Source organism: Dasypus novemcinctus, chromosome 31, assembly GCF_030445035.2.
Source record: "Dasypus novemcinctus isolate mDasNov1 chromosome 31, mDasNov1.1.hap2, whole genome shotgun sequence".
Classification (NCBI taxonomy): Eukaryota; Metazoa; Chordata; class Mammalia; order Cingulata; family Dasypodidae; genus Dasypus; species Dasypus novemcinctus.
The window spans coordinates 21050147-21072512 of NC_080703.1; the positions used below are offsets into that span (position 1 = coordinate 21050147).

General features: G+C 38.4%; 1 long non-coding RNA gene across 1 annotated transcript in view; it reads left to right on the forward strand.

The window, feature by feature from the left end:
- Positions 1-12092, forward strand: part of LOC139437956 (uncharacterized) — a 385369-nt gene extending 373277 nt beyond the window's left edge. Inside the window, exon 4 of the long non-coding RNA XR_011647814.1 lies at positions 12010-12092. This is a non-coding gene — a long non-coding RNA (uncharacterized lncRNA). The remainder of the gene's footprint in view (positions 1-12009) is intronic.
- Positions 12093-22366: the final 10274 nt, after the last annotated feature.

Here is a 22366-nt window from a genome sequence, read left to right on the forward strand (position 1 = left end):
GCATAGTCATTAGCATCAGGGGCTCACCGTTGAACCCTCACTCCCTCCCGGTCCCCGCCGCTGTACCTGGGAGACTGTCGCTGCTCCCCTAGGGACCACGACAGAGCACCACTGGCCAGGAACCCAGTACCCCCCCTGCTGTGGTTTTTAATTGTTGCCACTATGAGTATATCCAAACATTACCATGCACCCTGGACATATGTTCTGTACAGCTCCCTGTCAGCCATATATCACCTGTCATTGGTATCCCATACCAGTATCCCTCCATTGCCATTGTTGAAACACTCTGTGATCCAGAACTCCCCGAAATTTGAAGCCCAATATAATGTCATGGTCCCTTACTAGGGAATGGCATATAGCGAGGGATTTAAAGGTTAGATAAAGAACTTGGATAAAGTTAGATAAAGAACTTAGATAAAGAATGTTGACTTGAAAAAATTCTACATCCTATCTTTTTTTTTTTTTTTTTTTCCCCCCCTAATTATTCAGCTTCTCTTCACAGGAGTCCTAGACCACAGCAATGCATATATATAATATACAGCACTCCCATACATCCCCCACAAAAACCTTTTTCCTTCCAGAGCAATACACTTACACCCTATTCACATCATATTTACTTAACGTGATGTACAGAGTCTGAGACATTAGGTTTCTAACAAGGTGACATCTGTGCTTACATTATGGTGCATACTTTAGGATACACAGTTCTTTACATTCTTAGTTATCCTATGTTTTACATTATGGTTTACATTATCAGTCTGTCATCTCCTATATGTTATGGTGTAATATTACATGTTTTATATCCATCCTTGTGTACTCTCAAGAAACTCCTCTCTTACCCCCCATTTACCTTGGTTCCACACATTTAACATCCATTTTCCCTTCCACCTTGGTGCCCACAGTGACAGCCAACCTCCGTTTCCTGAGGAGCCACTTCCAGAGATAGATGGAATAGTGTTCAGGGCCTAACTTGCTCAACTGCCCCAATGCCCTGGGAGCCACCCTTTCTCTCGAGGGATACAGTTCCCTCTATTTGGTGGCATCAGTCCTCCCCAGGATGTGGGTCCACCCCCACTCTCACTACTTGGGTTTCTACCCCATGGTGACACCCACTCTGGCAGAATGAGCATTTAGACATTCCCCAGGAGCCCGTCCTGCATCAGACCCTCCCCTCCGAGCATTCTAAACAGGTAACCCTCTTTATTATATTTTGATATGATTTTCTCGGCATTTTACTCTCCACCAACACCTAACCCTCTCCTGTGTTCGTATGCTACCCCTCCCTCCCCCCACTTTTGGGCAATGTCACCCATCCGTCCCTCCCCAGCCACCCTCAAACCCGCAAAGCCCCAACCAAAGGCAACCCCTTGCCCCCCTTTTATCTCTTCTTTGTGTTCATACTTACCACCATCTCGTCTTAAATTCCACCCCTGCAGACATCGGCTCATATCCTTCCTCCACCCTCCGATTTCCTGTAAGCCTATCGTTCAGTCTCTTGCTATCTAAGGCAGCTTGTTTATTTCATATCATTGAGGTCATGTAGTATTTGTCCTTCAATGTCTGGGTTGCTTCACTCAACATAAGATTCTCAAGATTCATCCATGTTATCACATGTGTTTGTAGTGTGTTTGTTCTTATAGCCGAGTAGTATTCCATTGTGTGTATATACCACATTTTATTGATCCACTCATCTGTTGATGGGCATTTGGGTTGATTCCAACTTTTGGCAATAGTGAACAATGCTGCTATGAACATTGGTGTACATATATCTGTTTGTGTCCTTGTTTTCAGTTCTGCTGGGTATATACCCAGCAGTGGTATTGCTGGGTCATATGGCAAATCTATGGCTAGTTTTTTGAGAAAACGCCATACTGTCCTCCAGAACGGTTGGATCCTTCTGCATTCCCACCAGCAGTGGATGAGTGTTCCCCTTCCTTCACATCCTCTCCAGCACTTGTATTCTTCTGTTTTTTTCATAGCTGCCAATCTTATGGGTGTAAGATGGTATCTCATTGTAGTTTTGATTTGCATTTCCCTGATAGCTAGAGATTTGGAACATTTTTTCATGTGCTTTTTTGCCATTTGTATTTCTTCTTCGGAGAAGTGTCTGTTTAAGTCTTTTTCCCATTTTTTGAATGGGTTGTTTATCTTTTTATTTTCAAGATATAGAAGTTCTTTATATATGCACGTTATAAGTTTCTTATCAGATATATGATTGCCAAATATTTTCTCCCACTGTGTGGGCTCCCTTTTTACTTTCTTGACAAACTCCTTTGAGGTGCAGAAGGCTTTTATTTTGAGGTAGTCCCATTTATCTATTAGTTCTTTTGCTGCTCGTGCTTTTGGTGAGATATTCATAAATCCATTTCCTATTACAAGGTCCTGTAGATGTTTCCCTACACTGCTTTCTAAGGTTTTTATGGTCTTGGCTCTTATATTTAGGTCTTTGATCCATCTTGAGTTGATCTTTGTATAAGGTGTAAGATGGTAATCCTCTTTCATTCTTCTACATATGGCTATCCAGTTCTCCAGACACCATTTGTTGAATAGGCCACTCTCTCCCAGTTGAGAGGGTTTGGTGGCTTTATCGAATATTATGTGGCTGTATATGTGAGGTTCTATTTCAGAGCTTTCAATTCGATTCCATTGGTCTATGTGTCTCTCCTTATGCCAATACCATGCTGTTTTCACCACCGTAGCTTTGTAGTATGTTTTGAAGTCAGGTAGTGTGATTCCTCCAATTTCGTTTTTCTTTTTCAGTATGTCTTTGGCTATTCGGGGTCTCTTTCCTTTCCAAATAAATTTCATAGTTAGTTTTTCTAGTTCCTTAAAGAAGGCTGCATTGATTTTTATTGGGATTGCATTGAATGTGTAGATCAGTTTTGGCAGGATAGACATCTTAATAATATTCAGTCTTCCTATCCATGAACAAGGAAGAGTCTTCCATTTATTTAGGTCTTCTTTGATTTCCTTGAACAATCTTGTATAGTTCTCGGTGTATAAGTTCTTTACCTCTTTAGTTAGATTTATTCCTAAGTATTTGATTTTTTTATTTACTATTGTGAATGGTATTTGTTTCTTGATTTCCTCCTGATCTTGCTCATTATTAGTGTACAGAAATGCTACTGATTTTTGCGCATTGATCTTATAACCTGCGACTTTACTAAACTCATTTATGAGTTCTAGAATCTTCGTTGTAGATCTCTCAGGGTTTTCTATGTATAGGATCATGTCATCTGCAAATAATGAAATTTTGACTTCTTCCTTTCCAATTTGAATGCCTTTTATTTCTGGTTCTTGCCTCAGTGCTCGAGCAAGTACTTCTAAGACAATGTTAAATAGGAGCGGAGACAGTGGGCATCCTTGTCTTGTTCCTGAGTTTAGAGGGAAGGAGTCTAGGATTTCTCCATTGTAAACAATATTGGCTTTAGGTTTTTCATATATAGTCTTTATCATGTTCAAAAAATTCCCTTGTATTCCAATCTTTTGGAGTGTTTTTATCAAGAAAGGGTGCTGTATTTTGTCAAATGCTTTTTCTGCATCAATAGATATAATCATGTGATTTTTTTCCCTCAATCTGTTTATATGGTGTATTACGTTGATTGATTTTCTTATGTTAAACCATCCTTGCATACCTGGGATGAATCCCACTTGGTCGTGGTGTATAATACGTTTAATGTGTTGTTGAATACGATTAGCAAGTATTTTGTTAAGTATTTTTGCGTCTAGATTCATTAGAGAAATTGGTCTGTAATTTTCCTTTCTTGTGATGTCTTTGTTTGGCTTTGGTACTAGGGTAATGTTGGCATCATAGAAGGAGTTGGGTAATGTTCTTTCTGTTTCGATTTTTTGGAATAGTTTCAGCAGGATTGGTGTCAGTTCTTTCCGGAATGTTTTGTAGAATTCACTTGTGAAGCCATCTGGCCCTGGGCTCTTCTTAGTTGGGAGATTTTTAATAACTGATTCTATCTCTCTGCTTGTGATTGGTTTGTTAAGATCATCAATTTCTTCTTTCGTCAATATGGGCTGCTTATGTGTTTCTAGGAATTTGTCCATTTCCTCTAGATTGTCATTTTTGTTGGAATATAGTTTTTCAAAATATCCTCTTATGATAGTCTTTATTTCTGTGGGGTCAGTGGTGATATCACCTTTCTCATTTCTTATTTTGTGTATTTGCATCTTCTCTCTTTTTTTCTTTGTTAGTGTTGCTAAAGGTTTGTCAATTTTGTTAATCTTCTCAAAAAACCAGCTCTTGGTCTTGTTTATCTGTTCAAGTGCTTTCTTATTTTCTATTTCATTTAGTTCTGCTCTTATCTTTGTTATTTCCTTCCTTCTTCTTCCTGTTGGGTCACTTTGTTGTTGTTTTTCTAATTCCTTCAAATGTGCAGTTAGTTCTTCAATTTTTGCTCTTTCTTCTTTTTTGATATATGAATTTATGGCTATAAACTTCCCTCTCAGTACTGCCTTTGCTGTATCCCATAAATTTTGGTATGTTGTGTTATCATTATCATTTGTTTCAAGGTAGTCATTGATTTCTTTTGAGATTTCCTCTTTGACCCACTGTTTTTCTAAGAGTGTGCTGTTTAATTTCCAAATCGTGGGGTGAAATCTGGGCTTCTGTCCCTTGCAAATCTCCAGCTTGACTCCACTGTGGTCAGAGATAATGTTTTGTATGATTTCAATCTTTCTGAATTCGTTCAGCCTTTCTTTGTGGCCTAGCATATGATCTATCTTGGAGAATGATCCATGTGCGCTTGAGAAAAATGTATATCCTGCTGTGTTTGGGTGTAGCGATCTATATATATCTATTAGATCCAGCTCCTCTAATATACTATTCAGATGTTTTGTTTCTTTGGTGATTCTCTTTTGAGATGTTCTGTCCAGAGTTGATAGTGGTGTATTAAAATCCCCCACTATAATTGTAGATGTATCTATTCTTTCACTTAGTTTTTCCAGCGTTTGCCTGATGTATTTAGAGGCACCCTTGTTAGGGGCATAGATATTTATGATTGTTCGATCTTCTTGCCAGATTTTCCCTTTCACTAAAATGTAGTATCCTTCTTTGTCTCTCACAATTGTTTCACATTTAAAGTCTATTTTGTCTGATATTAATATAGCTACTCCTGCCTTTTTTTGGTTATTGTTAGCTTGTATGATTGTTTTCCAGCCATTCACTTTCAATCTCCATGCGTCTCTGGGTCTAAGATGTGTCTCTTGTAGACAGCATATGGATGGGTCATATTTCCTTATCCAATGTCCCAGTCTGAATCTTTTGATAGGTGAGTTTAATCCGTTGACATTCAGTGTTATTACTATCAAGGAATTATTTGTGTTAGCCATATTTTGATTGGATTTGTGTTTGTCATATTTTGTTTGTATATTTTTTTTTGTGTCTTTTTTGTTATTGTTGTTGGTCTTATACTCTCCTCCAACTCTGCCTTTCCTGTTTTCTTCTTTCTTCCTGTAGAACTCCCTTTAGAATTTCTTGAAGGGGAGGTTTCTTGTTGGTATACTCTTTCAGTTTCTGTTTGTCTGCGAATATTTTGAACTCTCCATCATGTTTGAATGCTAATTTAGCTGGATAGAGTATTCTTGGTTGGAAATTTCTTTCCTTTAGTACCTTGACTATATCATACCACTGCCTTCTTGCCTCCATGGTTTCAGAAGAGAAATCAGCACTTAATCTAATTGAGCTTCCCTTGTATGTGATGGTTTTCTTTTCTCTTGCTGCTTTTAGGATTTTCTCTTTGTCTTGAGCCTTGGATAATTTGACAAGTATATGTCTTGGGGTGGGCCTGTTGGGGTTTATGACTTGTGGAGTGCGCTGTGCTTCTTGGATATGTACATCTGTCTCTTTCAGTAGATTTGGGAAGTTTTCAGCCATTATTTCCTGCAGCACTCCTTCTGACCCCTTTCCCTTCCCTTCACCTTCTGGAATGCCTATAATACGTATGTTTGAGCGTTTTGCTTGTCATTCAGGTCCCTAAATCCTAATTGGATTTTTTCTATCTTCTTATTGACCCCTTCTACTATCTGTTTGATTTCTGAAGTACTGTCTTCCACATCACTAATTCTCTGCTCTGTCTCTTCTAGTCTGCTGATATTTGCTGCTAGTGTATTTTTGATTTCTTGAACTGTGGTGTTCATTCCCATCATATCTATTATGTTTTTTCGTATGTCTGCAATTTCCCCTCCAAGTGATGTCTTCATGTTGTTAACCTCTTTCATTACTTCGTCAAATTTGTCGGTGATAAATGTTCTGAGATCTTTCATTGCTTGTGCCAAGTTTTGCTCCCCTTCGTGATTATTGGTTTGTTGATTGGATTCAGCCATGTTTTCCTGATTACTGGTTTGGTTTGTAGATTTTTGTTGCTTTCTGGTCATCTCTTTATCTTGACGGATTTAATCAGTTCCTTAGCTTCTTTGTCTGCTCTTGGAGGTTAATTAGCTGTTATTTTTGCATCGGTGTTATATCTTCTCTTTGTCACTTTTTTCTTCTTATTCTAGTTTCTTGTTGTTGGTTAAGTTCACTTTAAAGGAAAGTATTAGTGTTGGGGGAAGGCAATTGTGTAAGCAAGGGAAAAGTGTAAAGTAATATTGGTGATATATGTTAACAAAGCAAGAATATGAGATCTGGGAGGATGGAGGTTAGATTTATGTAAATTGTGTAGAGTTATAGCAGTAGGTAGAGTACCTATTATGAGGTAGGTGATTGAATATAGGAGGATTATGGTATGAGCTAAAAAGCTATTGATTTCGTGAGAGAGGGAAAGAGAAAAAAAAGTGGTAATAGTTTCAAGTGTGGATAACAGACAGAAAACAAAACATAGGTATTAGAAATTAAGACTTAGACCCTTCGTGGATCGAAGAAAGGGAGGTGGGAGGTGGAATATGGGAGAGCCAGTAGATGGTGGCGGATATCAAGATGTAGGGGAAAGAGGATAGTGCAGGTAGGCTAAATCAGTTCACACAGAAATGAGGCAGTGGAGGATGGGAAAATCCAGCAAATATGAGGTGTTCCCTGTAGCACCTATTGTGTACTTGAATTAAAATAAAATAAGTGGAAAATGAGGGACAAGAGGGAAAGAGAAAACCGAAAAAAAAACACTAATTATAATAAAGAAAAAAAGAAAGACAAGAAGAAAGGAAGAAAGAAAAAGAGGATAGGTACACGGTGGGGAACAGATAGGGGGAAGAGAGATACAGGTATACAAGTGTCACAATTACAACACTATCTAAAACAACAAGCAAAAAAACCCCTAAATAACTGTATAAAAAAAAAAAAAAGGAGACTTTGGGGGGCACGCTAGGAGAAAAGACTAGGGGATAATGCAATATTAGCAATCAGGGTGTCAAAAAGAGTAAAAAATAAGATAAAGTGAAAATAAAAACAAAACAATATGAACCAATAAAGATAAAACGCAAACGTTAAGGTCCAGAGCATTCAAGGACCCCAGCTAGACCCCAGGGCGTGATGGATTCGGGGGTGGAAAGTCTGAGACACTGAAGACTCAAGAGGTGTGAGTCTGGGGTGTGGACCGCCAGAGTCCAGGGGACCCAGACCTGGCAACCTCAAATCTGGTCCACAGAAAGCTTAGGAGCCCCGCAGTGCAACACAGCCCTCAGGGATCCCCGTAGCTGGGTGCCAGTCCCGTGGGGGAAGATAGATCGGCGAATTCTATATTGAATGTCTGATCTCTGAAATTCACCTAATTCCTCAGGGTATCAGCCTTTGGACAGCTCCCTCCCTGTGCTCCCACGCAACGGCCACTTGAGGGCGCCTCTACACCACGGCCAGTTCAATGACCCAGATCCCAAGCCCCGCCGGGTGGGGTGGGCTTCAGCTGGAAACGCCGAAAACAGACTCTAAGATCCGAAATCCCAAACTTCGCAAAATATCCCCCAATCAGCTTCCAGACGTGTCCTCCTCCCTCACTGCACCCTACAACAGTCTCCCAATTGTGTCCCCTTATTGCTCAAAATCCAATTCCGTTGCAGATCGATCGGCAGCCGGACCTGTGGGGATGGGGCTCCAGGCGGAAGCGCTACTCCCCCCCTGTCCGGAGACCAAAAACGTCCCCGCTTCACAGGGAAACACCGTTTGTCTCCGCAAATCAATCTGCAAAGGAGTCTTGTCCCAACAATCCCTCACCAGCCAGCCCAGTATCCGCGAATTTCTCAGCACCACAAAGCCTCTAGAATAAGGAAAAAAAAACAAAAAACAAAACAAAAACCCTGGCCGCCGCGGCTCCGGAGCTGCCGGAGCGCCCGCTACCGCGTCTCTGCCCACCCAAGGAGGGAACTTCCCGCGCCCAGCTGGGACCTCCGTTTATATATTATAGACGTATCCTCTCTGTTACCTTCCCACCGAATTGACGTCCAGACACCTTCCAACCCTATTCTAACTTTCATTCTAGGAACATACATGACCCAAAACTTCCTCTTTCAACCACATTCACATACATAATTCAGGACTGTTGATTATACTCACCAGAATTTGCTACCATCACCACCATGCATTTCTAGACCTTTCCAATCAACCTATCTAGAAATTCTATACAAATTAAGCACAAACTCCCCATTCTCTACCCTAAATCCATCCCCTGAGAACCTATACTCTAAATTCAAACTCTATGAGTTTGCTTATTCTAATTAGTTAATATCAATAAAATCATACAGTATTTGTCCTTTTGTTCCTGGCTTATTTCACTCAACATAATGTCTCCAAGGTTCATCCATGTTGTCACATGCTTCAGGAATTCATTTCTTTTTACAACTGAAAAATATTGATATTTTCCATGTACGATATCAGGAAATATGCCTTTTTCTTGTTCAGTTGTATTCTGATTCTTACATGAATTAAAGAATAGAGTTGTATTTTGAAGACACAGAATTGTGGGGTTTTTCACGCACCCTTACTGATGGCCATCATTTTTTCCATACTATTCCAAGTCACTCTTTCCTGTATTTTCCTTTCAAGCTACAGAAAACTCTTGTAGGCTAGCTCTCTTGTTGATGAACTATGTCAGTTACTATTATCTGTGGATGTTTAAAACTCTCCCTTATTTTTGAGGGACAGTTTGACCAGATTAAAATGTGGGTCTGGCAGTTTTTCTCTTTCAGTACCTTAAATATATCATACTCCTGCCTTCTTACCTCCATGGTTTCTGATGAGAAATTGGCATTTAGTCTTATCGAGGATCCCCTGTATGTGATGTATCACTTTCCTCTTGCTGCATTTGGAATTCTCTCGTGTGTCTCAGAGTAGGTATATTGGGATTTATCCTGTTTTGAGTATGTTACACTTCTTGGACATGCATATTCATGTCTTTCATAAGCATTGGGAAATTTTCAGCCATGATTTCCTCAAATATTCTTTATTGCCCTTTTCCCTTCTCTTTTCTGACTGGGACACCCATTTTGTATGTCTGTGCCCTTCATTATGTCACTCAAATCTGACTCTTTAGAGAAACTCTGCCAATGCCTGATATACAACAGAAGCCAAGTAATTGTATATGCGTGTATGTGTTATCTGTGCAAAGCTACAGGGAAAAGTAAAAATCACCAAAACACTGTGAGAAATACAGTTTAACACATAGGAAAGCCTTCAGAACCACCCTCTGAAACATTAAAAATCAAATACCATTAATTATCTAATAATAATGTTGGCAAGGGAAATTGGTTTCTCAAGCTTCTTTTTTATTAGGCATAAATAGGAAGAACTAACAGATTTATCATGCAATTTAAAATAAATGGTAACGGCAAGAAGAGTTTTATCACATTATCATATTTGATCAGAATAAAACGGCTTCCCACAGTCATATTTAATATGTCAAATTGGTGTGCCCAAATGCCTTGAATTCCTAACCAAACTTCAGTTGGAGTTTATTTCCAAATCCTAGGAGAAATTCAGTAGAAGAAAACCATGTTGATGACAGTAGGGGCAAAGTGGCAGAACAGAAAATGAGAAGTTGACAGTGAGTAATAAAAATCTAATTTTTCCCATGAATTAAAAACGAGAACTGAATTCACAAGTAGCAGTAATACTGAGAGCTTAAATTGCTTCTAGCTAGGTCCTCCAACTTCCTGAAATTAAAAGCACAGCATTTTTAAACTGTATGTAGTTTTCCCTTTTCCATGCCACTTTGTCTGTGGCCTTTAAAAGCTTTTCCTCCTATCATTTTCTTTCATCTATTTTTTTTCCCAGTAAGCTCTCTCTTGCTTATGAAATGAGGTATAGTCCAGGTATAAAATTGGAACACACAGAAAAATTATTGGGAAGTAAATTTCAATTTCTCAATCTTCATTACTCGGGGATCTACTATTTTGTCTTATTTTTTATTCTGCTTTGGCCTTTAACAATGAACATTTGCATTTCTCCATGTTACTATATATATATATTTGAGGCAGATTATTGTTCTACCCAATACTTGTGCCATATTTTAGAAAAACTTTCCCTACTGTTGCAGTTTTAGTCTTGCTAATTTTTAAATATTATGAATAATAGCACTGTGAAATTTGTTGTAATTTTTTTTTCTTCTGGATTTTTCATTATTCCTTAGATTGAAGGAAGGTAACCAGATCAGCCTCTATGGCCATTTGAAAACTCTGGGTTTGTTACTAATTAATGCTCTAAAACATTTTTCCTTTTTACCTGAGGACGAAGGTATCTCTCTATGGAACACAATGACTGAACAAGTCTTTAAATACCCCACATTCCATTTTAATTTTGTAATGCTAAGCTGCATAAACAGACCCAGGTTAGTTGATGCAGATTTTCTTTGCAAGACTTAATGTCATGAACAGAGAAGTAGCAGTGAACATGATATATTGAGAGGCAGCATCTCTTCATGGCTGAAGAAATTTACTTTCACTTTTATTATTATGCGAGTTCTGATACAGCTCAGTATCTCACTGTAAATCAGGGTGTGATTTTTTCTAAGGATACCCAAACTATCTTAATTCATCTATCTGAATATTATAATTCCGAAAACCTTGATGAGTAGTTTAAGATCCTTGGGGAAAAAAAGGCAAGCAAACCAGAAAAGTGTAAAATCATGCCCCAATCCTGGCTCTGCTGTAAACTATCTGGGTGATATGGGGAAATTTTTACTCTCCTGTGCATCAATTTTTCTCATATATAAGAAAGATTCCTGAGCTTTTCAAGATTTCTCAAGCTCTTTAAAAAATTATTATTCTTATGACTCTTTTAAAGTGTGAATAGTGGTAGTTCCCTTCCCAGAAAGCCCTTCAAATTAATGAGCAGATTTAGCTGTAAGGAGCAGAAGCTTTGATGGAAACTTAGACGTTCTCCTAACATCCTTCTTTCTGCCTTTCCAAATCCCAACTCCAGCCGTAGATGCCTAGTAGCCCTAAAGTTACATAACTAAGGGAAACCACTGGAGTTGTTCTTCACTGGCAGGTGTATACAAGTTTCAAGGTAACTTTCAGATCATGCTTATGCTAGAACCATATGGCAATATCAGTCCTTACAAAATAAAGAAGGGAAAAATAATATCTTAAACTCGGTTTACTAGAAACTTTGTTTCGTGGTAATATTGTTGAAGCTTAAATAGAATCAAGCAAGAATAGAACAAGAATGTATGGAACCTCAGGCTAATATAAACATTGTGATTAATTACAAGTGGGTTTTTTTCCCAGCCAGTGTAAAAAGAAATAATTTAGGTTACTTTATCACATAAAAAGAAACATGTTACGCCTTCAGAAAAGATACCTTATTTCCTGTTACTAAGTTCTACAAGGAACTTATTAAATGGTTCTTACATAAAGCTCACTGAACCACTCACAGAAGCACTCTCTTCACCAAAGATTAAACAGAAAATACATAAAATCTCCAAAGATCTCAAGAGTGTAACATTAAAATGAAATCCATTGAGTGCCTCCTGAAGCTTCTGTCTGTGTTCACAGCTTGTTTTCGAAATTTCTTCCCATAAATTATATGAACCGCAACCAGAAAATAATCTTGTTTTCCCCTTTGTTGTCTAATAGCATCAACAAATGCCATCAACTCAAACTCAACTGGCCAGATCCTCAGTAAGAGATCTCTCTTATGACCATGCCTGACAGTGTACCACAGGTAAGTTGGCACTGACAGATTCATTTATAGGCAGATGGCATGATAGGCATATCTATAGCAAGTACACTGCTTTTATCTATTTTCAAAAAGGCATTATGTTATTCAATACAGGAAACTCTGATTTCAGCTTGATACAAATCATTGTCACATGTTTCTATAGTAAATTCACAGTAATTGAAGATCATGCAGGGTGATGGGAATAGGGAGAAACATGGGAAAACTACAATTGGTGTTACCTATAGACGGTGCTTAACAGCGATACTATAGTATTCTTGCACCAGTGCAATGCCAAAGCTGTACTGTGTTGATAACGGAGGTGTATGGAAAAAGTGGGCCAAGTGTATGCTATGGACCATGATTGGTGGTAATAGTCTGATGATATTGTCTCATAAGCTGTAACAAATGTTCCACCAGGGAGTGGAGGTGTATGGGAAATCTACACTTCTGTATGATTGTTTTGCAAGTTCACAATATCTGTAACAAAAAATATATTTGAAAAATAGTGTGGGTTGGGGGAAAAATACACCGAATGTAAAATAAGGACTGTAGTTGGTAGTAATACTTTGATGATGCTCTTGCATAGTTTGTAACAAATGTTTCACACCAATGCAAAGAGTTGGTGGAAGGGTGATGTATGCGACCCCTGTGTGATGTTATGTATATTTATTTTGTAAGTTCACAATCTTTAGTAGACACTTATTGTTTATATGTGTTCATGTATGAATGATATACTTCAATACAAAATAAAAACTTTTAAAAATAATTTAAGAAAACCATGCAAAACACTTTTCTGAAAACATATGCCCCAACAGCCTCAAGCTCATCTCTGAAACTCCAACTCAAATGTTATCCTCATCACTCTGAGAATTTTGGGGATCCAAAGCAGCCCTGGGGCACTAGTCTTCTTGCTCCTCACCATGAAATAGGAGAAACTTTAGGAGTAAGTCTACAAAACATTTGCCAAGGCTGTAGAACTTACAGGATTAGAGATGAGCCCCAGGTGGCAAAGCATGCACTCCAAAACCATCCTCCTCCATGCTCTTAACCTCAGTAGCTCTCCCACTTCACCAATACCAAACTCCTTGTAATTTCTTTCACGCCTTGGTGCTTTCTCATATGCCAGTTCCTCCACCTATGCCCTTTCCTCTGGCTTTCCTGCAGTGTCTCCCTCCACTCTTGTTAGCCTGAGTGTCTCCAATCCATCCTTCCAAATCCAGGTCAGAATTCCTTTATTCTGGAAGCCCTCTCTACAAAGCTGCCACAGACCATTAACACTCTCTATTGCTTCTCGCTTGTATATCCATTGCCTGTTTTAGCCACAGATTTTGCGTTGTATCACTTATGGGACAAAACAGTCTCCCAAGTATTTTTATGAAAATACATGCCATCTAGCTATCTATATGGGCTGGATTGCCCTCCAGCCAATATACCCATCTAGCACAGTGGGTTCCATGGATTGTGTCTTCCTAAAAGGTAACAGCCCCCACCTTCTTGCACCTTAGTGACTATGAACAGATAAACTATTGAGACACTTCTGGTCTAGTTTCACTGTTTCATCAGGGCACTAAGAAAACTGGCTTGGGTCATCTCTTAACTTGGAATTAAGGGCAGAGCATGCTGCTCCCAAAGGCTGCAAAAAGAGGATGGTTTTATGGGCTCACAAACCCAGTTGGAGGTATAAGTGCTATCTACAGTTGCATGTCTAGTAACAACATTACTGCTCTGACAAGTTGCTGGGAATGGAGACCTAACCTGCCTCCCCCTTCAGTTTATTATACTTTAATTCCCCTTCAGTTAGTGAATGCACCAGGAGGGGAACAAAGAGGTTGAACTAATAAGTGTAATTTCCAAGGCTCCCATGGCCCTAGTATTGTGTCCATTGAGAGTCTCCCAAATTCGACCGTGCATTGCAGTGGCCTCAGTTAAGCAGTCGTTATAGACTTTTCCAACACATAGCTCTTGTCAACCAAATGCAGAAGCAAAAGTCTAGCAAGCCCGCTCATTCAGAAGCATAAAACACGTTTGCCTCTGTAGCGTTTTGTCATAAAGAGCAATGTCTAAAACCCTGTTCTTTTGCTTCCTTCCTGTGAGTTGTGAGGGGTTTTCACTTCCAAAATTATTCTCTACCATTTGAACAGAATAAAAAGGGAAAAAGGAATTAAACTACTTAGAGCTAAGCTGGGAAAACAAAATGAGAATAGAGAAGAGAAAAGAGCATATTAAAAGGAGGGTAAGCATGGGAGAGGAGGTATATGTTCATCCTAAAACGTAAGTGAATAGGCAACCCTCCAGCGGCACCCCCGTAATTTCTATATAAAAGGAGCAATCTAGTTGAAAGAGGGATCTTAAAGCTATAATTGCTAATATTACATGAGACTTTTGACTGTTAATTGTCCATGTCAGAAAAAGTTCAAGGGCTTTCTTTTCTGAAAGTAAACACACACAAGCACACACATTAGCTCCGTCATCTCCAGACAAGCACTGCTTGCAGTCTACCTTATGGTAGTTGTTTTTTTTTTTAAGTTTATGTATTTATTTATTCCCCCCCACCCTTTCCCCTCTTCCAACCCTGCTGTTTCTGCTGTCTGTGTTGTCTTCTCTCTCATTTTCTCTCCTCTAGGATTCACCAGGATTTGATCCTGGAGACCTCTGATGGGGAGAGAGGTTCCCTGTCAATTGCACCTCCTTAATTCCTGGTTTCTGCTGTGCTTCACCTTGACTCTCCCCTTGTCTCTCTTTTTTGATGCGTCCTCATCTTGCTGCATGACTCACCTGTGCAGGGCGCTGGTTCACCACGTGGGCACTCCTGCAGGCACTGGCTCACCACGTGGGCACTCGTGCGGGCACTGGCTTGCCACGCAGGCATGCTTTCTCTTCTTCTTTTTCACCAGGAGGCCCCAGGGATCAAACCTATGTTCTCCCATGTGGTAGGTGGAAGCTCTATCACTTGAGCCACATCTGCTTCCCTGCCTTATGGTTAAAGATCTTCTTTGTGGAGAGAAACTCTAGTGCTTCCTCACTATTTCACAGCCCTGGGGCACAGAGATTCCACTTCAAGTTCTTATATTAAAGTAATGATCATGAGTCTGGAAGGAATTTGATTCCCCAAAATGGATATTTCCCAATATAAGTAATTGAAGATCAGGGAAAATTTTAGGCAGCCCTGATTTCTGGGAGCCTCTGAAATCTGTAGGATAAAATAAATGACTTTAAATCCAAAAAGATGAGAGACACTTTGAATTCATGTTAGTAAAGAGCTCCATCTCCTGTTCTGTGTAGGGATGTTCTCAAAAAACTTACACAGCAAGGCTGTTCTGTGTACCAGAGCAATGAGAAGATAAGAGTGTCTAGGAACCTTTTGCAATGCAGATTTTCCTCTCCTCTCTTTACTAATCTATGCCTAGAAATGAATGTCATTTGCAAGGTGGTGGATTATGATAACTGGGAGAGAGAAACATTGAGTGGAATAGGGTTTTATATGTTACCTCTGGTAAACAAAGTAGGTTGCCAGCAAACATAAGAGGTTTTCATGAAATAACTTTACCCTTTGCCTTAGAGAATTCAATTTTGTGCTTCAGGAAAAGCAACAAGAAAAATTTTCTCAGGTTTGTAAGATAAATGAGTTAGAATGGCTTTAGTTCAGGTCTAATTCAGGTTGGTAAACAAGTGCCTTTCCTCACTCACTAAACAGGCTATGGTAAAACTGACTGAAAACTCTGTGTTGATTTTAGCCTTGGTCTTTCTTGATGTTATACTTTTTGTTACCAAATGAAGGTTAAAAGAAGAAGGAAAACGAAAGGGGATGTGTTTATTATAAGACAAAAATGAGAAGGGTCCACTATGTGTGACTCCAAAGAAGGGATGTTGCTAAACAACTGTAAATTTTTCCTTTTCCTATTCTGTGTAGAGAATGACTTTTTAAAAAAAAATCTGGGGGATAGTTTTTGTTTATTTGCTTCTTGTCCCTTATTTTATTGGAAAGATTTTTTTTAAAAAAATCAGTCAAATTAACTAGCTTTGCCTCTACAATTATACTAGGAAGCTAGGTAATTAGACGTAAAATGCACTGGGCTGGAAATCCAAAGAACTGCCTTCTGATCCTGTGTTTGAAACCAGCTGACACTGAGGATTTAGATTGGTAATGACCTTTATGTATTTCCATTTCTTCCCTGGATAAGGAAGGGTTTGCTTCAATGAAGCCTCTAACTCCCCTTTCATAACTGAAAATATCGTGTCATCTGCCAATATCATACCTAAGTTTAGAAACACATTTCCTACTATATTTTTATAAGAATGATGATTTTCATACTTGTATTGTTGAATCAATATAATTGTCATTTATATTAAAATTTTCTCCCAGTGTAAGTCTGAGGTTCTGTACCTCTGAGCTGCTCTCGCTTAGGGAAAGAGGTCCAACTTAGCTGATTGGTTTTGCACGTTATATGGTAGAGTGCTACCCCCTGACAGCAATAACATGCTAATGTAAGTTGGCTATCATGGTTCCCAGGTGCCTGAGGCAGCATGCAAACTACCCTAAGAACATCACCCTTTTATGTTACTGCATAAAATCATACCCAATATCCTGAAATGCTTGATTCTAACTGAGTGTACGAATAAATATTTCATATCATGGAGGCAATTAGTGTGAAATTCTAAACAGGGAAATTTGTTTATTCCATACTAATACAAATGCCCTGAATCTAATTACTTTTTTGAAAAATCATCATAATCTAACAAAAGACAAGTTGTATCCACAAGGTTTAAAAAGTCATTTAACCATGTATTCAGTGAGGTTTCTTTCTTATGTTATGATCCCAAAATCTCTATACAGGACAGTGTTAGGAGAAGCTAGCGTTATCTCTGATATTTTTTTATTCTTGTGGTCCATTTTGAAAAAAGTTAAATATTTGATATAAGATTAACAGAAGTTCTGATATCATCTCCCAAATAATTTGCAAGATGATAGTCCAAAGAGACGTCTTTAAAGATTAGTTATTCAAAGACTAGCCAACAATGTGACAATGACCATGGCAAGTGAAAAAGACAGTATATGAAATGGTGTGCCTTGGCAGAAATTCTAGGAAATCTATAAGGTTTAATGTAAACCTAAGGTACTGTGATAATAAGTCGTTTGTATTACATTCTATATTCTCTTAAGTTTCTGTAAGGATTGTATTACTCTCATAATTGGGGAAAATAATACATGTTATCTAAATAAGAAAATTAATATATCCTGGCACTTAACGATGTGCCAGGATATATGAATGAATGTTATTTTCCTTCTTCTCTCTTCCCTTCCTGCTTGATGCTGTTTTTTGTCCACAATGGAATCATGAGTCTGAAGTTAAGATTTCTGAAAAGTTAAAAATGTTCTCCTGATACTGTTCTCAGTGTTAGGCAACCCCCACATTGCATATGAAAATGCCAGAGTCCTAGACATTGCCACTCATCTCATCATTTCATCCTTGGCCTAGCTCTAGATCAGCTCTTTGCCTTCCATTGAGCTCTTTGCATTCAGCAATAGAACTCACATTGAAGGGCTTCATTTTGCCTTCTTCTACCAGCCCATTCTGAAGCATCCTGCTACCTCTTTATGTACTTACACTCCAAACTGACCACCAGGACACCCAACACAAACCCTACATAAGTTACATTGCATAATAATTTCTCCTTTTCAACTGTGCTTTACTCCATTCCAAAAATCCCTTTCACGTTGCTTTTCCCAGCTGATTCATTAGGAAGAACATCCTTTTTTGGTGTCTATTGGAGTCATGAAAGTTCATCTAAGATTTTGCAAATATTCTCTCACCAAGCTCTGTATTAATTGGACCCTGCCTTTTAAAGATGGTTAGGTTTGATTTCAATTTCTAAGAATAAATAACTCAGAATGTTCAGGTGAGTCTAACTTTTTTCTTACTAACTTTCTAATTATTAAGAGACCTTAGCCCACTATGGGAGGCCCTAGGCAAGTGTGAAGTTGGACATTTTAAATAAAATTAATTTTTGATTTACCAAACCTGCAAGAACATCCTTTCCTTTGGAAAGGACAGCTTTTAAAATATTTTGATAACTTGCCAATTGCTTAATTTATTAACTAAAAAGGAAAATTACTTAGAAATATTTATGTTATTGAGGTATAGACTGAGGAATTTATGTTATTGAGATACAGACTAAATTTACTTTCCTAAATATTCTCTGAGGGAGGAATAATATGGGGGAAATGAAAGTGGTTAGACAAAATAAAAATAAAGAAAATACTGATTTTCATGTAACATATGGTATTTTTCTAAGGTAATTTAATTCCTCCTGATAGAGGGCAAGTTGAGGGTACAGACATTTGAAAAGATTATTAGTGATATTAATAATAAATTATCACTAATACAGTTTCAAAAGTACTTTCATATATACGAACTTCAACACTCACAACAGCTCTGTGAAACCAGTAAGACCTCATGATATCTTTGACAATACAATTCTATCAAAAATTGAAAGACTTCATATTTTTTTCTGGCCAGTTCCCATATGCCAGAGTTCTTTGAGAAAACAGTTATCATGTAAACTGTATATCTTTGCTTTTTTGCCCTCATTACTCTCTAGATTTAAATTGGGTTACCTCAGAACTGGTAGGCCATTCTGGAAAAACCATACCCTTAATCTGCTTTGAGGCATTTAATTCATTTATGTATTTTAACAGTAGATGTAAAGCCCATGCCTTAGTTTGGTCAACAGAATAAATTATGATGGATCTTAAAACTTTTTCAATTTTATCTTTTATACTTCGAGTTTAAAATCAACTCTAACTCTACATTATTCAGAATTTATGAACTCTATTTAACCCCTTTCATTTCTACTTTCAAACCAGCCATTTCTTTCCAGGGCTCATATCTTTCTTTAAATTCCTTGTCAAATGCACCCAGGGGTTTTCCGGTCAGGAACCATTATGGTCTGCCTAGAAAGTTACTGCAGTTTACTCTTTATGAAATATTTTCACTATAATATGGGCTCCTATTTTCCCAACCTCTAATATCAGTTTCCTCAGCACTCTAATCCAGCTGCTAAGTCAATATCACATATTTTAAGTTGTTACAATTGGACACACTTCTAGTACTGTACTAATCAGGCTAGGCTAGTTTATACCTAGGTTTTGAGGACAGAGTAAGCTGGGTTTCTGTAGCACTAAATCAGATATAATGATGTTTTCACCTTAGTGAAATTACACAGAAATTTTTGGGTATGATTCAGAGTTTGTGGGTTTGGATTGTGGTAATTTCATCATTTCTTTGAAGTTTTGCTCAAGATTTTAATTTTTCCAGTGGATTTCAGGGATGGGATTTGAGTAAACTTAAAGTAGTCATCTTTAATCAGGTCTTATACTAAAAAAAAAAAAATTAAAGACTCAAGGAATTATCTTGCTTGCAGTTTCAGACTCTCTCTGTTCCTTGGGATGGTCACTGCCCATCATCATCTCCTTGTTCGTTGTCCTGGATGATTCCAATGAACTGAAGAGTAGGTGTTGCAACTCTGCTGAGATTCAGGCCCAGTTGGCACATGGATGGACCAAAGATTTAAGTCTCTTAGACATACACCTAGCAAGTATAGTACTAACTCTAGGTTCAAATAGAAGAGGCAGAAGAGCCATGTGTAGGGAAATCACAAATGAGTCCAACTCTATCACACTGGGGAACATAAATTCCAAGGTAAAGACCACTGGCATGGTGCTAAACTCCTGAGGCTTCTGCTCTGCCTATAGTTTCTGGATGTCTCTAGAGCCCTCAGGAGTCTTGCTCTTTGAGGCACTATTTACTGTGATAGTCAATGAGATCCTGCTAAGACGTGCATAAACATAACCTGTGGAATGACCTCCCGACTCACTTTGAAATCTCTTAGCCATAAAAACCCATTTATATTTAATATTTTCCCCTTTTCCCTAAGGTCTTCTTCTGGATGCATTGCTATTTAGCACTTGTAATAATCCCTTGGTGCCAGGGAGGCTTATACCCAGGAGTCATGTCCCACTCGGGGTGGGGGGGGGGGATGTAGTACATTTATTTGCTGAGCTTGATGTAGAGAGAGGCCACATTTGAGCAACAAGAGACTTTCAGGAGATAACTTTAAAGCAATATATAATACTAGGCTAAGTTTCAGTTTCACAAGTAAAGGTTCATTATTACAATCATCAATATCAAGAGTCTGGCATAACAGTCTGTCTTCTTTCACTAAGCCCTGTTCCAAGTACACCCTGTCCTGTGTGCCACCCCCTAATCCTACATCCTGCTCCAGTAATCCTCCCCTGCCTATAGTGTCCGGATGTGTCCAGAGCCATTAGGAGCCCCGCTATTTGAGGTAATATTTACTTAGCAGTCAATGAGATCCTGCTGAGATGTACATAAGTGTAACCTCTGGAATGACCTCCCACTAGGTCTGTAATATCTATATTTCATTAACTACTAAGAAAGGAAAATCCTCCTAATCAGACCTTGGCACTTGTCTTAATCTAAAAAGAATTTTAAAAAATTAACACAGCAGTTTTTCATTGTATGAAAATGGTGGCATAAAATGCTTCAAGGTGCCATTTCCCCACAATATCTTTGAACAGTTAGCAAAAATATGCAGTGCCACATTCCTTAGAACTCCAGAAGGTAGGTAAAGGATTGCAGTAACTGAGCAAGGGCCAAATCAAGAATACGAACCTTTAAAAAAATGGTAGGGAGAAGTCATGTCAGCCCTGCTGATCCCTTCACCATCTCATCCCTAGTGCAGTGTGGAGCCAGTCTGAGTCCTATTGTGAGTCTCTGGGCCAGTTCTGAAGGGGGGAGAGTAACCCCTGTGTGCATACTGCAGTGACTTTATTTTGGTGTCAGTCTATCAGGAGGCAGCCTATAAGACTGAGCACAAAACTCTCTGGCTCACCCTCTATGAATGTGCCCTGAAAGCAAAAGCAGTTTTCAGACAGCTAAAGTAGTGCAAGACAAAATTAAGTCAAAGCAGCCTGGGGCAAAGATTACTTGCTTTAAGACTTATAAAGGTACCTGCAGGAAGGAGAAAGAGTCTGTTTCTTAGGGAACAATGTGGGCATTCAAATTCCTGTAAATGGGGGAATCCAAGCAAAACAAGCCCAGGACAAAGAAGGGCCTAAAAACACTGAGAGGAACTTGCCTTCACATTATTCTCAGGCTGATCTTCTTGACAGGAGGACTAACTCTGAGGGAGAGTACCACCAGCTAAAGCAGAGCTAGTCTGCAAAGACTCTGAAAGGAGTTTTTTGTATATATTTATTTTTTTAAAAATAATTCCTGGCACTCAAGGAATTCTCTGTCAAATCACTAGCTGGATACAAACCTAAGGAACAGACAGATCAGGGGCTAAGTTCCAGGGTTAACACCAAACAACAACAAAAAATTAAAATATGCAGTGAGCAACAAAAGATTACAAGAATAATAAAGAAATAGAAAATTATGGCCTAATCAATAGAACAAGATAAAAATCCAGAAACCACAAACAAAGAAGACGAGACTTTGTATATACCAGGCAGAGACTTTAAAAAAAAAAATCATTAATATGCTCAAGGAGATAAAAGAAAGAATGAAAATATATCAGGAAAGCAAGGAATGAAAAATATGACACTCAATATAGAGATGGAAATTTTAAAAAGAAACTGAACATAAATGCTAGAGTTGAAGACCACAATAACTAAAATGAAAAAATTCCTAGAGGGTTTCAATAGCAGATTGAGGCTGACAGAAGAAAGAATCAGTGAAATCAAAGACAAGACAATTACAATGATTCAGTTTGAGGAACAGAGAGGGAAAAAGAATTTAAAAAGTAAACAGAGCCTAAGAAACTTATAAGACACCACAGGGTGTACTAATATACTCACTAGTAATCATTATGGGAGTACCAGAAGAAGAAGAAAGAGAGAAAGAGGCAGAATGGATACTCAAATACATAATGGCAGAAAACTTCCCAAGTTTAATGAAAGGCATGAATATGGGCATTCATGAAGCCTAATGAATTCCAAATAGGATACACTCAAAGAGAACCATGCCCAGACACAGTGTAGTCAAATTTTCAAATGCCGAGGGCAAGTAAAGAGTTCTGAAAGCTGCAAGAGAAAAGCAACATGTTATATACAAGGGAACCTAAATATTATTAATACTTTTTTTTTTTGCTAGAAACTATGGAAACAGACTTAAGAAACACAGAGAGGAACTTGCACTTCACATTCTTCTCAGGCTATGAGAAAAGAAAGCAATAGGATAAAATATTTTA